This window comes from Corapipo altera, unplaced genomic scaffold (genome assembly GCF_003945725.1).
Source record: "Corapipo altera isolate COAL_440 unplaced genomic scaffold, ASM394572v1 61045, whole genome shotgun sequence".
Taxonomy (NCBI): domain Eukaryota; kingdom Metazoa; phylum Chordata; class Aves; order Passeriformes; family Pipridae; genus Corapipo; species Corapipo altera.
Genome location: NW_020884975.1, coordinates 641,864 through 657,951, shown reverse-complemented (window position 1 = coordinate 657,951; position 16,088 = coordinate 641,864). Strand labels below are relative to the sequence as shown.

The following is a 16,088-nucleotide window of genomic DNA, read 5'->3' as shown; positions in this document are numbered from 1 at the left end:
CTGAGGTCATCCCCCAAGTCTGTTATCAACCTAGACAACCCATCTGAATGTATCTAATACATGCACTTGAGAGATGAACTATGGTAGGTATATGTAGGGAACCAAGATTTTGTTTTAAACTACCATAATTGATTGAAAAAATGCTTCTTGGGCTCTGACTAATTTCTGCACAGCACCTGAAGGACCACTACAGGTCTGCACATGCATTGTTTGTTCCTACAGCAACTCTTTTAATTGTTCTCAACAATCTCTGCTCTCCTTAATAAAACAAAGAGATATCCAGCAGATCTGACTGGGAAGAAGGTCATGGACATGAGTACTGGCTTTTCTGCTGCAGAGTCTGGTTTGCAGGCAGCCTGTGCTCGCTGTGTGGAGCTGAGCATCAGGATTTCCACTGCAAATGAAGCAGAACAGGTATGGCATGGGTGACTCCTCTAGATTAGCTTCAGTGACTAGAGAAGATTTTTTAAGATTTTTTAAGCTGAAATGATCCTGGGTGGTCATTAATGAAATAGTATGTTGCAAACCATAATGGTTGAGTGGTGGGTACAATTTATATCCAGCCACGCCTCTGCCAGGAGGCAAATATGGGAGGTGTGGGGAACTCTGAGACTGGCCATAAATTTAGTAACCTTGTATCCTAGAAAACTTATTGAAAATCTCAGTTTTGTCTCCTCTTCCTCTGTCACTCCCAGACACCTAGTGTAACACCTGAGATTTGAGTGTACCAGAACCATCAAAATCTTCTCTTTATAGACAGTGAGAAAGGGCATGCAACATGATACAGGGGTGACCTCCTATCTGACACAGAGGGCAGGACTCATCCTACTTATTTTTGGCTGTGTTAGAGCTATGGTTCTGATCTACACTGTAGCTGCTGTCTGTTCCTTTCACAGGCAGTGAAGAGAAACAGATACCTCCAGGCAATGAGAAAAATAATTTCTTCTTCATACCAGAGTGTTCGACAGACAGGGTGAATCTGCATCAAAAAGTGTTCCACAAACAGGAGATATACCAGATGACAAGTGTAAATTAGATGCTGAGCTTTCAGGTAGCTGCATCTGGTGGAGAAAAGCCACACATTAGTAGCTACTTGTGCTTGCAGCCCCCCAGGAGGGCTGTAGGAATACGTGGTTGGCTTTCATGGCCAAAGCAGGATTTAGCTTCTGAGCCCTGGATGTGTGCTGTGGTGACCACTCTACGTGAGGCAGCTGTGAAGCAGTAGCTTGCAGTGAAGCAAGTAACCCAAACATCCAGAGCTGCATTTCTTACAAAACCCCCTTTCTCCACAAGTGAGTTTTCAAATAACCACAGGGTTTTACATCTACCCTGGTCCAGATGTACCCTAGTCAGCCTCTGACTGGGAGAGACAAGGGGTCAGAAAGAAAGCCCCAAGGGATAAGCTCTGCCATGGTATCCAAATACCAGCATTTCTTGGCCTGTGACAAGGTCCTACAAATCATCCCAGCAATCATGCTCAATGGTTAGAGCGGACAGTTCGGAGCAGTTCTTATGAGCCCCGACCAGAGCTTTTGCTCTCTGCCACGATTCCCCAGGGCAGCTGGACAAGTCTGACCATCCAAAAATTGGAGATGGACCTTGCTGATTGGGATTCTGGAGAAGAGAGTTAGCCTGGGTCCATCCACAGCTGAACATCTGGGTTTCTTAGGAAGAGAAGAGAAGGAAAATCCCCAGAATTGCCCTATATATTGGAAAAATGGAAGGCAGGTATATGCTGAGTAAAGCTGGCAAAACCCAAGGGATCCAGACAGCATCCACCTCTCTTCAAAAAGCTGGAGAATGCTCACCAGAAGACCTCTCCCCGGACACAAGCTGTAGAGAGGACACAGAGTACCCAGCTCCTATCCAGGGTGCCCTGCAAGGCATTTCTCACCATGACAGTGGGGTCAGAATGAGGAGATGCTAACAGACCCCAGAGTGGCAGTGCTCAAGTCCAAAACTTTCAGAGAGAGGGGAGTAAGTTTGTCATGATAATCCATCCTGCAATTCCTTGATTGCAGCCACTGCTTTGGAGGAAGAGGGATGTGGAGCAATCTCTGCTCTCTGTAAAAGAAGAGGCTCAAGGACATTCAGCTGCTTATTGCTGCTGCTAGGTTGCATGGATAAGCAGCAGCCCTCAGCCCCCAGGGAGGCTGAGCCAGCCCTAAATCCACTTCAAAGCAGAAAAGAACATTATGGCCTGTGCGTGAGGGTCTTAGCTTCTCACACGGCTCCTCCACTCCGGTTTTATGGCATGAAGCACACAGCCCCTACGACAGCCATTCAGCTGCATTTTTCTTGGCTAGCTCGTTCCCACTGGACATCATTCATGTGCTCTTTGGAGTGGAAACGAAAGGGAGCAAGAAGTGGCCCCCTTGAAGTTCTGCTCAGCTGGGCTGCTCGTGTTCCTGAAAAACACATCTACCTTTTTATAACTCCCTGAGCTCACATCTGGGGAGCCTGGCTGGCTGTTTTCACATGGGTTGTGTGGAGTGGTGTGTGTTTGATGATAGGAAAGGTGTGTTTGCAGTCTGCAGTCCTCCAGGCACGTGGAGAAAACTGAGGTGGGTGCAGGGGCTGCTTACAATGTGTTGGATCGCAGAGCTGCACGGAAGGAGGGAGATAAATGAAGACAGCGTGAGGAGGAAGGTTATCCCAAAGCCAGATCCTGACAGCACCCTTTCCTGTCCCCACCACCGTCTCCCTCTTCCAACTGATCCCACCACAAGCAGCTTTTCCTTGCAGCACGGGACTCCAAAAGGACTGGATGCTCACAAGGAGGTGGCAGTGCTGGCAGACGGGGCCATGCTGGTTCTTCTGCAGCTGTACAGGTCACTTGCCTCTGCAGGCAGGCAGTACATGATGGCTTTAAAAAATCAGCTACCAGCTGTGACCAGTGATGAGCTATTTGCAGCTGCTTGAAGCCCTTACGTTCAGCGGGAAGACTGGCACTGGCTAGTGTGGTTTGTCTGCAGTGGAGCCTTCTGACAGAGGGCATTCACCTCCCTAGTTCCTTGATAAATACCACTGTGCAAGGCAGCAGTTCAGGAGAGTCTGTTCTAGGGGCATGGGGTGGGCAGCTCTCTGCTTTTAAGGTATGAGTTGTTTCATATAATTATTTTTCTTTCCAGCTTGGCAATGTCCATTTAAGGCAGTTTAAATAAAACTTGACCTGACACTGAAGCTGGGAGATGATGTCAGAGGGAGATTTAGCTGTTTAGTGGCAGAATGTTTAAAAAATAAGCTGAAATGTCCAGTACATTTTTTCTGGTGGAGAAGGTCAAATATATCCAAAGGGATTTAACGCCATTCCTGTTTTTCACTTTGACATCCCAAGATCAGGAATTGGCAAGCTGGTTCCACCTGGCTTCTTTCTCTATGAGTTTAGTGTAGGTCTGAGCTAGGGCTGTTTCTCTTTGGGTGTGAGATGTGTGAGTTTGCTCCTCCTTCCCTCAAGGAGGACTCCTGAAAGATTTCCAGGCAGCCAGCCATCATCTGGCTGGCAAGTTCTTGCTTTCCTATGCCACCAGTTAATACCTGACTGCCTGAACATTGGCCAGGAAAATGGGTATGTGCTAATATTTTACCACATTGCCAAAATGCATGTGTGTCTGTCACAGGAAAGCCCTGTCCAAATTTGTTTGCGTGTGTGGTCTCACCAGCACCCCAGGTCACACACACAGACATTGCACGAGGACCCAAATTCATTTGCATAAATGTCAAATGTCATTTTCATATCCTCTCATATTTGCATCTTTATTTGCTTGTTGCTCGCTTTCCTTACCTGTACATGCAGACACCTTCCCTCCCCAGGCGTACATGAAGGGATTGTAGCACTGGTATTTACATATGAATTTCCAGCTAATGCATTTGTGGACATGCCTGTGAACAAGTATTTCCCTGGTAGGGTTTATCAGAATAAGTGCTCACATGAGTGTTCTTTTGCCAGTAAATTCCTAGATAAATCCTCATCAGTTCATATAAGTGCAAGTACTTGCTTTGGGATTTGCCTGCCAATATGTATCTAGAGATACACTTGCCTGAAAATTCATATCCACATGTGGCTCTGCATGTGAATGCTGGTTCAAAGAATCTCACCTCGCGCTTTCCTTTTTTACCTGCACCTTTTCAGCCTGGATTCTGCCACGATAAGTATTCAGAAAAAAAGCAAGCAATGGGGGAGGTGAATGCCTTCAAAGCAAATCATGGCTCTTATTCAGATGAATAGTGGAGAGTCTTTTCTTCTAATACTGTCCTTCCTGCTCTTGTGATATGCATATGACTCTATATGTTTCCATTTGAGGCCCAAGGAACTCTGCTAGTTCCCCCCTGCTGCCCACGAGCCAAAAAGACGATAAGGGAATATAATGAACACAAACAATGGTGGAGATTGATTTTGACTTTTTTTTTTTCCTCCAGGGACAGGCAGGACTCACAGATGTAGGAATATTATTGAATTCCTTTGGATACATTTGATCTCTCAGCCAAAAAAGTATGTGGGACATTTCCGCTTATTTTTAAAACATTCTGCCACAAAACAGTAATTCAATTAACGAAAGCTCCCACTGATGTCAGCCCCGAGCTTCAGCCTGACTGAGCATTTCTCTCTGGTGTGCACACAAAAGCCACCTTAAAGGGGAGCAACCAATCTACATATGTTTGGAAAGGAAAAGCCTTCATGAAGTCTTTTATGATTTAAAGAGAAGGCATGTAATGAACAGAGTGTGTTGCTCATTAAATGCACCCATGTGCAAACAGGCCTTCACCAGTTGGGCTGTGGTTGTTCAGCCCAGCTTGAGGTGGATCTGGAGCCATGGAAGGTGTCCATGACTTGTGCTGAGGCATTGCATCATGCTTTCCTCTGAGCAGCCTACTTCCCTTTGCTTCCTTCCCTCCTGGCAAAGAAAACAGAAGAGCAAATATCGCTGCCCTGAACTCAGCTTCATTTACATACATTAACTGACAGCTACAAATTCTTCAGGTCAGGGCTGTTCAAAAGACATATTTTCCCTGGAATAACTCCCTCTTCCCACTCCTACCCTCCCAACCTCAAACAATTACTTTGGCCATATGTTTTGTAAAAAGCACTTTTCACAAAAACAACATCATATGTGAAATAGAACCTGACAGCTCTCTTTTAGTGCAATGTTAAATGTGAGGGTTTAATTTCATAAACCTCAGGAAACTCAGAGGTTGATCTTTCCCCAGAAGCTTTAATTCTGCCCCCTCGTGCATATACCTTCCAACAGGAATGCTCACCGAAGGAGTATACAGAAACATTTTCCAACAAAATCCTCTGTGTATAATTCTGATACCTCTCAGGCTGCAGGGAAAAGTGCAATTTAAACACAAATCAAAATCAGACAATTAAGGTTACTTAAAAAGTAATATCGCAGGCACATTATTCAACGTCATTTGGGAATATGCAATAAGATGTGGAGATAAACTGAGATGGAGATGCTGTGGTGGTAGCGTGTTTGAAATACCCAGGTGGATGGAAATAAAGCGATTCAGGCATGTTTGAAATACCCAGGTAGATGGGAAGAAAGCAAATCAGGCCTCCAGGACACTTACTCAGGTGCAACCAGGTTGAGAGCACTTGAAAGTTGCTACTGAGTCACAGTTGTTTGGAGGAATCCATGAAATTAATCTCATGGATCTCTGTCCGTTGTCAATGAGTGAAACTATAAATGGGGAAAAAAAAAAAAAAAGCTGTCCTTACCTAAAATCCTTTGCAGAGGACAAGAGAGTGTACTAGATACTGTCAAGCCTTGTCCTCTCTGAAACAGACATCCCTGCTGAGGCAGGGCTGGGGTTCGCTGTCTGGACGGTGGGAGGGGAAGCAGGTGAAGCTTGTCAGGCTGTATTACTTGGTGTGGCTGAGCTGAATCCCAGCATAAACAATGGATTTCACCCTGGAAATCCGTGTGCGCACCCAGGACAACCTCATACAGGCAGAGGAAACCTCCCATGTCTCTGTGGCCACACCCATGATTCCTGCAGTCTCCTGATCTGCCAGCTCCAGCCTCCTGCATGTGCGATGCTTATCAAGGCTCAACCTGAGGGAATCAGTGGAAATATGAAAATGCACGGTCACATGTTCTGGACACCAGCAGGGGTCGTGGAAGAGAGGGCTGGGGCTTAGTGATGGCTTCCACCCAGCAAGCAGACTTTTCCTGAAGTCTCATCAGCAAGGGAAGTGTGCTTTCCTGTAGCGATAGGGCAACGGGAGTGGTTTTAAACAAAACAGATGGATATTCAGTCTAGATTCAGCAAAGAAACTCTTTACAATAAGGGTAGTGGAACACTGACACAGATTGCCTAGAGCGGTGGTAGATGTTTTATCCTTGGAAACATTTAAGGCCAGGTTGAACAGGGCTCTGAGAAACCTGATCCAGTTCAATATACCCCCGCTCACTGCAGGGGGCTTGGAAAAAAATGACCTTTAAAGATCCCTTCCCACCCAAAGTATTCCATGTTTTTATTAAATGGGCAGACTGCTCAGCTACAGGGGAGCAGGTTCGGCCTTTTGGTACTTTGTGGTGTATAGGGGCAGACTGCCAGCCTGAGGGAATTTCAGGGTCTGAATAGACCTTGAGGGTCTTGTAAGGGGTTACACTGGCGCTTTAGAGCTGTGTGAAGTGAGAGTGGAAGGAACAAGAGTTGTGCTAAAGGGGAGGAACTATTTTGTATGTCTCATTCGGGCCTTCGTCAGCACACCCTTTCCACAAGATCAGGGCTCAGCTGCCCACCTGCTCTGACATCCCTTTGGGATGCAGGGCTGTGCGAGTGGCAGATCTGGACGCCCTTGTGTCATCTGGACACTGTGCCATCATCATGATGGCATGGTGAAGGACAGTTGGAGAGCAGGCACCGGCAGCCCTTCCCACTCAGTGATCCCCTGGGATCCAAGGATGCTGCTGCAAGCGGCTTGTGGCACAAAAACGTTCTTTTTGCAGCACTTCTCAGTTCACACTGTGCAAGAGCGTGAGGACTGGAACTGGGAGATGATTCCTGATGTCTTTCCACTAGACAGCTCCCAGCCTTTGGGTAGGAACACTCTCACAGAAGGCACACAGAAGATGCATCCAGGGGCATAAGGATGGAAAAGGCTTTCATTGTGTGGAGGCGATAAATCCACCGAGGCTGGCAATATCAGTCAGCAGTACTCTTTGGGTTACCATGAGTATTAAGTGTAGGGGTAGACAATTCCAAAGATTAATATTTTGGCAACTGTTGGATTTTTCAGCGCACGTGTGTACAACCTGGGGCAGCATTACCCTGGTTCCCACCCCGCAAAGCAGAATGACAGCAAGTGGACTGGTAAAATACCATCATTTCTCTGGTCCTGCTTGACCCACTGGGTCACAGCCCCTTGCAGGGTGTAAGACAAGAGTCCATTCCTGCAGCCTCCAGACCCACTGACCCTCTCAGTCCCACTAACCCTCCTGCCACTGCTGGAGCTGGTGACTCCAGAGCTGTCTGAGCCCAGACAGCCCAGCAGCTGCATGGGCCAAGCAGCTCAGATGCAAACTCTTGGTGTCTGTTTCTCTGCTCATCCAACCAGGGATATCCAGGAAGGATATCCCTCACAAACTGCGCTCCTTCCAGCCTCCAGCATTATGTATCTCCAAGCTGGCAGGGCAAAGCTGCATTTCATAGGCCGGGACAGGTACTCATGCCAAGTGGCTTTGATCAAAGCCCTTGTTCAGTTATCCAAGGCAAGTTAAACAGGTGGACACATTCCTGGGGAAAGGGTCTTCCCTCCTTTCTCTGAGCTCAGCCTACTTCAGCACAACTGGGAGAGATCATTTTGCAGAGGCTGTCTGGGGACGGGAATCCTTTTATTCAGGATACTGAATGTTTAGATCAGTCCCTGAAGGGTACTCACAGTCCCCATTACTGCTGTGTTGGGCAATCAGTCTGTGATCCTGGAAAACATGGAGATCTTTGCTCTGAGGGCAGACTTAGATGTGCAGGGTGCATGAGCCTACCTAACCTGAAAATGCCAGTCCTTGGCATAAACAGGTCAGTCTCTGGACCTCCAGGAGGCTGCCAAGGAGGGCCTGACCACAGCATGGTGTTTTTCCCCACCAAAATTTTTGTCTCCTGGGGAAGACTAGAAGGAATAACATCTCCATCTTTAAATGGGCAGAAGCTTTTGTGGTATGTTGAGACAAGTCAGGAGAGGTTTTATGGAGCCTTCCAGTGGGGGCAAGAAGGTAAAGGGATAAAATAAAAAAGAGAATATAAAAGTATAGGCTTTGAAGAGTGAGATATTTCTGTGACTGAGCAGAGGCTGAGAGTCCTTGGCTCAAAAAGCAGGAGGAAGCAGCCACGTTGCCTGCTTTTCTGAAACACAATCTCCACAGCTTCATGTCTCCATACACTGAGGGCTCCTCTCCCTTTCCCCTTCTTTCTTTTTTTCTTTTTTTTTCCTAAGAAAAAAAAGAAAGGAAGGACAGAGCTGGTGCTATTTTCCCAAAGTGTTTCCCCCAGGGTCCTTGTTGCAGCATCAAATTTCCTTTGAAATGGCTATGTGGGAAACATAGTTTCTTGGGTCACTTCCCAAATGAAAAAAAAAAAAAAGACAATAAAAAATGAAATAGGAAAATAAAATTCAACATGTGAAGAACAGAAGCCAAATCACAACAGCTCTCTGTTCCATTTAATCCTTGGTCCTAGGGAGGAGACTAAAAGTGTTGTTGGGAAGAGTGATTTTGCATTACTATGTTCCTGCTTCTAAATGTCTTCCCGGCTCCCTCCCTGGATTAGCCTTTTTGCCCTTTTTCCATTTAAATTCCTCTAAGATCTGGGGCATCAACTACTCACAAGATGAGTGTAGGAACAGACGGCTGACTGGAAGCAATTCCTGGAGTCTATTCCAGACCACCAAAGCCACCCAGGGAAGAGGATGAGTTTCTCTTTAAACACTTGTTTGTCATTTGGAGAAAGACAAAGCTGATTATTATGGGTACAAGGACTCATATTTCTGTCTTGCCATCTTGCCTCTGCTCCTAACCAGCCCCTGGTTGTCATCTCTGCATTGACCCACACCAGGAAAACACGCACATCTCTGGTCAGCCCTGTATCCCTGTGTCCCACCCAGCTGCATGCACCCTGACTCCTCAGCAGCTGTGCTTGAAGGTGCAGTGACCTTCTGAAAGCTTCAGCCTGAGATCTCCACGAAGACTTCAGCTGTATATTAGCGTTTCCTGAACTTTTCCTAGTGCCTCCTGACATGTGAGAAGCTTTCTGCCACCTGGCTCTCTTGGCAAGCAACAGGCAGTGTCTGTCCTGCTTTGATCTGCTGCGCACTATGTTTGACCAGGAGTGGGCTGACCTGCCTCGGTCTGTTTCTGCCAAAGCTGATAGAATAAGGAAAAGAATTAAGTTGGCTGTGGTCAGCACTCCAGACCTGTACATACCCCTGCTTGAACTCTGCAAAGTCTGCAAAATCAGGGGGAAAATAAAGTTTTTTCCTGTCCACATCATACTTACTTTCCTCACACAGAACCTTTATTTATATGAGTGCTGGTGGATAGGATGGGAAGGAACCAAGAAAGGCACCGGATGGACTACCCAGGACAGTTTTCGTTGGGGTTTGTTTATATCACATTTGAAAAATCCATTTTTTTACTGGTTGCCCAGCCAAGGAATTGTGCAAAACATCCAGCCTTAGCAAGACTTGAAAGCTGATAGCTCTGCTAAGCCAGCTTTTCCCATGCACACAGAAAATCAGCCCTGCTTGCTGTGCCTCATGGTTTCTTTTGAGTGACTTTGTCACATCTGGGAACCTCATGATTACCCTAGAGCTTCATTTTCTGGTCCAGCAGAGTCAGGGCCCCTCCTGACCTTGCTGATGGTTGTGTTGGAGTGAGCTCCCTGAGTCCTGATCCCAGCTCACCTTGTGAACACACAGTTTGATTCAATCAACATGACATATTCCCCTGCTGTTGCTTGCAGTGCATCATCTATGCATTTTGCAGAAATCCTGTCCGTGTTTTCTCCAAAGTGGTAATTTTTTTGTATGCACTGTTGATGTACTGGAAGTAATGTGGTCACACTGACCACACCTGTGTCCAGCAAGCCCTAGTGGACCTCTTCCCCAGACCTCTGAAAAATACCTGGATAAAATCTGTCTGGTACCGTAACTCAGCCTCAACCTTTTGATGTCTAAAATCTCGAAGGCAGCACCTCAGTTGAAGTAATTTACTGCTTCTCCAGAATAGATTTCAGGCTCCACAGGAATACCTTAAAAAAAGCCTAACAAAGAATTTCATTCACTCATATATCTCCCTCTATGCCTCCATTGTGTTTGTTAAAAAAGGATGGGTCTTTATGCCTTGTTGTTGACTACATCAAACTGTGAAAAATAAATAATGATCAAAACCAAATGTCATCTGTCTTTAATCAATGAACTGTTGAAAAGGACACAGAGTGCCAGGATGTTTATGGAGTTGGGCTTAAATAGAGCTTGCAGCTTGGTGTGTGTTTATGAAGGTGTTGACTAGACGGTTTTAGACTATGTAGCACAGATTTGAGTATTTACAATGCTGCTCAGCCTGTTCTTGTTGATGCCTTACATCCGTAATATCTACGTGGATGCATCAAGCTCATTCCTGGCTGGCTGCATGGACAGTGCTAGTCCTCTCTAGCTGATGCTTGAGAAAACAGACTGTACTTAAAACATTAAAAGTTCACTAAAGTACAACTCCTCAGATACATCATCTCGTCAGAGGGAATAATCATGGAACTGAAGTGCTTCTGCCATTGCTGGGTGGGCTCCAAAAAATTTGGGAACTTCACAGAACCTTTGAATTCACCAATTTTTACAGATACTTTACTGAGAACTTTTGCAAGAGTGGTGTTTCTGTTCATCCTTGTGGGGAAAAGCAGTGAATTCATAGACACAAGAAACCCAGCTGGCTGAACAGCTAAAAATACATTTGGCTTGGCATCTTTCCTTGTACACCAAGACTTTGCATAAACCTTCATTCTTCAGAGGAACGCATGCAGCTAAGAAATCAGAGCTGCTCTTTTGTGTCACTGCGGGCCCCAAAATGAAATCCATCCCTGTACGTAACATTCTTGGAAGCTCACAGGAATAAAATTATGAGATCGGCAACAAGAAAGTTACTGGCTATCAGAGTACCTTCTATCCGTGGAATTGTCATATGGGGGAACACAAGTTTCAGATCATTTGTTCAGAGACCATAAGAAACCCACATGTCCATGCTCCATGAAGGCCATGAATCAATGCAAAATCCTTTAATTCTTGTTATTCACCAGTTGCAACTTCCTTCTGACATCGTCTGGTCTCTAAAAATGGCAAGCCCGATCGATAAACCATCCTACAACAGTGAGTACCCTGACCCTGAGAGCAGTATCAAAGAATGTGCCATTACTTTTCCACTCTGTCATTTTGTCAATGTCAGCTTGAATAATGACTGCTATCTTGCATCAAATGCAGTCTACCCTGAAGTTCATTCACCATTAAGATCGTGTCTGCAAGGAGAGTGCAAGCTCAGCTATGAAATCCCAGTCCAAGGAGGACATTTGTTTTGTTGGTGGTGCAGTGGTGCACCCAGCTATACATCAACTCTTATGACACATTCTCATTTGAGGAGCTGCCATGCCAAATTCTTAGGTACCCTCAGCCCATTCCCACATCTGTTTTAATCATGGTCAGGCATTTCCATTGGATTTGATTAAAAATGTAAGGATGGGTGCACTCAGTCAGACAAAAAATCCTATATCTGACAGTGGCCAGTAGTAAATGCCTACATGGAAAGTGTAAGAACATGGCAGGGATTTAGTGATATTTCCCCTGAGTACTCTGCCAGGCTCCAGCAATTTCCATCACACAGACATGCTGAGGCAGGTGAGGATGCTCTGCTTGATAGCAGTAGCTCACTCCTCCATGAATTTGTCCAGTCATCTTTTAAACCCACGTAATCTCTTTTTGTCCACAGCCCCTTGCAGTAAAGAGCTCAGCAGCTTAGTTATTTGTTGTGAGAGGAATTGTTCCCTTCAGTTTGCTCTGAGCAGGCGAAGGTCTCTGAATCTTCAGTGTGATTGACACGAGTCGGGTGCTATGGCTGGAACAAAATGGTTTCCGGAACAAAAACGTTCCACCTGTGTGAAAAGCTTGATCACTCGGGAGTGAGTGCGTTTTTGCTCCCATCATTTATTTTCAAATGTCACAGGTCAACGTTCTGCATTATAACTAGTGATGGAACTCAATTTGACGCGTTATTGTGAGAACTGTTTAAAATGTTGAAGCGGGATAGGCATATCGTCCCTGTCTATCACATCAGAACGGAAAACCAGTTTGAATAATTTAACCATGACTTGAACCATCCGTTTCAGACTCAATGACTGGGGCTGAGCTGACTGGGTTTTATTCCTTTCATGTACAGAACTTTGTCTGTAATGATTCTAAAACTGTGCCTGTCAGCCTGCTTTACGACAGTTATTTCACTTACAATTTCATCTCACTTTGCCAAAGGTTTCTCATACTCCTTCAGCTTGAACCCTGATAACGCATTTTCTGACATCCTTACAGGCTGAACAGACACATGGAGATTGCAAACAAGCCAAACTGACTGTCATTATTGAATAGTCCTCAGACACACAACAGGGGTAAACTCATATTAGCTGTAAAAAGCTTGAATTCCTAGCAAATCTCATAGGAGCCAGAATTATCAACAGCTAGGGTCACTCTGAATCATTCAATAAATTGAGTCAATCAACCTTCAAGCAGGACTTGAAGTAACAAAATCTGTCTTGCCTTCCACATATTGCTAGAGTAAAAGAGCTCCTCCAGCTACTTAAGCTCTCTCCTCTCCTTGCAATGATATTCAAACTAGTGCAGTTCCTGGTCATGCAGATCTGGTTTCCAAATGAATCTTATGAAATGGATGTGTCCAGCATATGTAACAGCAAATGTTACATATCAGCAGAACTGTCCTGAGAAATATTATAAAATATCTGTGACCCTGATAGACTTGAGTTTTACTGTAATCCTAAAGGTGATTTTGAGAAAGGTGGTGTAAGAAAAAAAAAAAAAAAAAAAAGAGGATTGGTATGTTAAATTACCTTAGATGGACAACTTTCCTTTTCCTGACCAGTCATATCCATCTACATCCATCTCTGCAAAGTGTAGAGTGTACCTTTGGAGGGTACAGCAAAGGGCCTGCCTGGGTGTATCAGATATCCAAGTGGTTCAGTTCCTCGGACTTTTGTTCATGACACCTAATAAAAACAACCTCCTTTTAAAAGATGTGTGCTGTGACTTTAGAAAATAATTTCCCAAAGCTGAGGGAAAGCATGAATTTAAATGATCAGGGGAAAAATGTGTACACATACACGCATACATACATACAAACATATATATACACACACATATATGTAGTATGATTACATGTATGTATATGTATAAGGAGAACCTTAAAGGGGTTTTAGAAAGACCTAAACCTTAAGATTTCATAAGAAAAAGATCAGACCAATTTTGGTCAAACAGACATTTTTAGTTCAACATTGACATGAAGGTAGCAATTAGACCTAGAATAGAAAAGTAAAGCAAGGACATGAAGCAGAAATGCAAATCAGTATAAATTTTAAGATAGGAAGTACAGAAAATGGAAAGGAAAAGATAAAGATGGCAAGGAAAGATCCAAATTACTGAACAGGAAGGAGTTTTCTAGGCCAATTAGGAAAAATAGAAATGTCAGCGATGTCATGGGCCAACCATGTGGAGACAGAAAAAAATGTGAATAATGATTTAGAGACAGTAGAAATGTTCAATAAATGTGTTTGGAAAGAAAGAATAGGATGTGTTTATATCACACAAGGATGTTGAAATACTTTCCACTCTACTAGCAACCAAGAAGGAAGTTAAGCAACTTCTTCTAGGGATAAACACATTTTATACGAACAGGATCTGCAAACTTGCAGCCAAGAGTCTTCCTAGAACTGGCTGAGGAAATTTCTGACCTCTTGACATCAGTCTTGGATAACTCTTGGAGCACTAGGGAAATTCCAGAGGAGTCGGATAGCTCTCATTATGTGCCAGTATTAGAAAAGAGAAAGTGGTCTGACCCCAGCAGCTCTAGAGTGGCAAGTCTGACATAATCTCATCACAGTAATGGAAAACCTAATACAGGAGTCAATCAATACAGAATTAATGCACGGGAACATAATTAGGGCCAGTTAACACAGACTAATAGAAAACAGGACTTGTCAAACACTCTTTGATGAGATAAAAATTTTTAATGATAAAGGTGACAATGCGGATATAATATATTTAGACTTTTATAAAGCTTCAGCTTTGCAGCTCATGACAGTTTGATTAAAAAATTGGTGTGATGCAATGTCCATGAAGCACTCATTGACTGGATTACAAACCGCTAAGTGATCTGCTAAAAAATAGCTGTTTATGAGGCATCAAGGGCACATGGGGGTGTTTCCAAGAAGGCAAGGTCTGTAGGAGTTGTTAGGAAGCCTGGCGTGACTGTATCTAGTCATCCATACACTGGGAGGAAAAGCAAAATTGCTGGTTACAAAGTTATTGGCTGACATGAAGGTGGTCAGTGCTTACAAGGGCAGGACACATTTCAGAGCTGGAGAGAGTGTCCTCCCACAGGAAGAAGGGAAGTTGGATATCTTAGCGCTGTCTCTGGAAAGCAGAGAATTGGGAGAAAACTGAGAATCTGTAAAGGGCAAGTGATTTCCTTTTTAAGGGCAGATTTATTTTGTGATATTTGGGTAGATAAGCTAGATACAAGATATAATGAATAGAAGCAACAATAGGAGTAGGGAAGGTGTTTTAACATTAAAAACGGCCAGTGAAAATGCACCTGGAATGCTGCACGCAAAAATTACCCCAGGGTGGAAGAGAGCAAATGTCCCTTTCTTGTGAGCCTAATGCCAGGCACAGAAGGTGAGCACTGTATGGCTCCTTCGGCACATGGCTGGATGACTTTCTCTCCAAGGGTGGGTGAAGCAGGAGCACAAGTTTTCTGAATTTCCATCTCCAGTATGAGGACATGAATTCTGTTTACTTCCCTTACTGAAGCAACTGGCCTGAGTCTTGCCCTCAGCCTCCTCAGATTACTGATAACAAGATCCAGAGGCATGTTGCAGCAGCACGTACACTTCTTAGAGAGGATAATATAGCTACTGCTAAAGATTTTGAGGAGCTGTTCAATACAGTAAGAAAGACATATCAGGACTGTGTCAAGAACCTGAAGTCAAATTCAAGTTTGGAAATAAATTCCATTTTTTAATTCTAAATGTGACTGAGAAGACAATGGAGAGAAATGTATAACCTGTTTTCTGATGTCCTCAGTCACATGACACTGCCCCACGAAAGTCATTTTAACCAAGCATAAGTTATGGACATTAACTCAGAACAAATATATAAAATTTCATGGTTTTTGATGGAGAACTCCTTAAACAGTATGTGTTTCTGAGTCTGTTTGTCCAGGAGAACGTTCCTAGACTCTTATGATGGGAATCCACTCAGCCCTTCTCTTTCAGTGTCAATTTTTTAACTGTCTGCATGTTCCAGGAACAATGAATGAGGTTCCCATCCATGCAGGTGAACAAGGGAAAAGGAAAGAAGAAAGAGAAAAGGCAGGACCAGTGGGACGAAAGAAAAAGATGGCTCAAAGGATGGATTATAAGTTTTCTAAAAAATAGATCAGATAAAAGAAAGAGCAGAACAGTCAGTGTCCTTTAAATTGTCTGTGTTCAGTTGGGTCATATTCACTTTTGATACAAGTGGTACATGAAGTCGTACAAGACACAATTTACCACGTGGCTCAGCTGTCCAAGTAAGGACTGTATCTCTTCCAAAATGGATGCCAAATAAGTAAATTCAAGATGCTCAGGGCACAGGAAGTACTTACAATCTCACTGCTTCCCCTGAGCATTTGTTTTGAGCTCTAAGTGCTAGTGATGTTTGCAGCTGTTGTTTTGTAACCTGTGTGAAATTCATTGGTGGGTCTTGTTTTGGTCCTAGGGAGTTATTTGTCGGCATACCACCCACAAAGATCTACACTCGGAGTACACAAAATGCAGTT

At 44.2% G+C, this 16,088-nt stretch overlaps 1 long non-coding RNA gene across 1 annotated transcript; it reads right to left on the bottom strand.

Moving 5' to 3' along the window:
- Positions 1 to 4,799: 4,799 nt before the first annotated feature.
- LOC113957712 lies at positions 4,800 to 6,775 on the bottom strand. Its single transcript, XR_003531277.1, has 3 exons — positions 6,753 to 6,775; positions 5,260 to 5,323; positions 4,800 to 4,895 (listed from the first exon to the last, which is right to left on the bottom strand). It is a non-coding gene; the product is annotated as an uncharacterized LOC113957712 (long non-coding RNA).
- Positions 6,776 to 16,088: the final 9,313 nt, after the last annotated feature.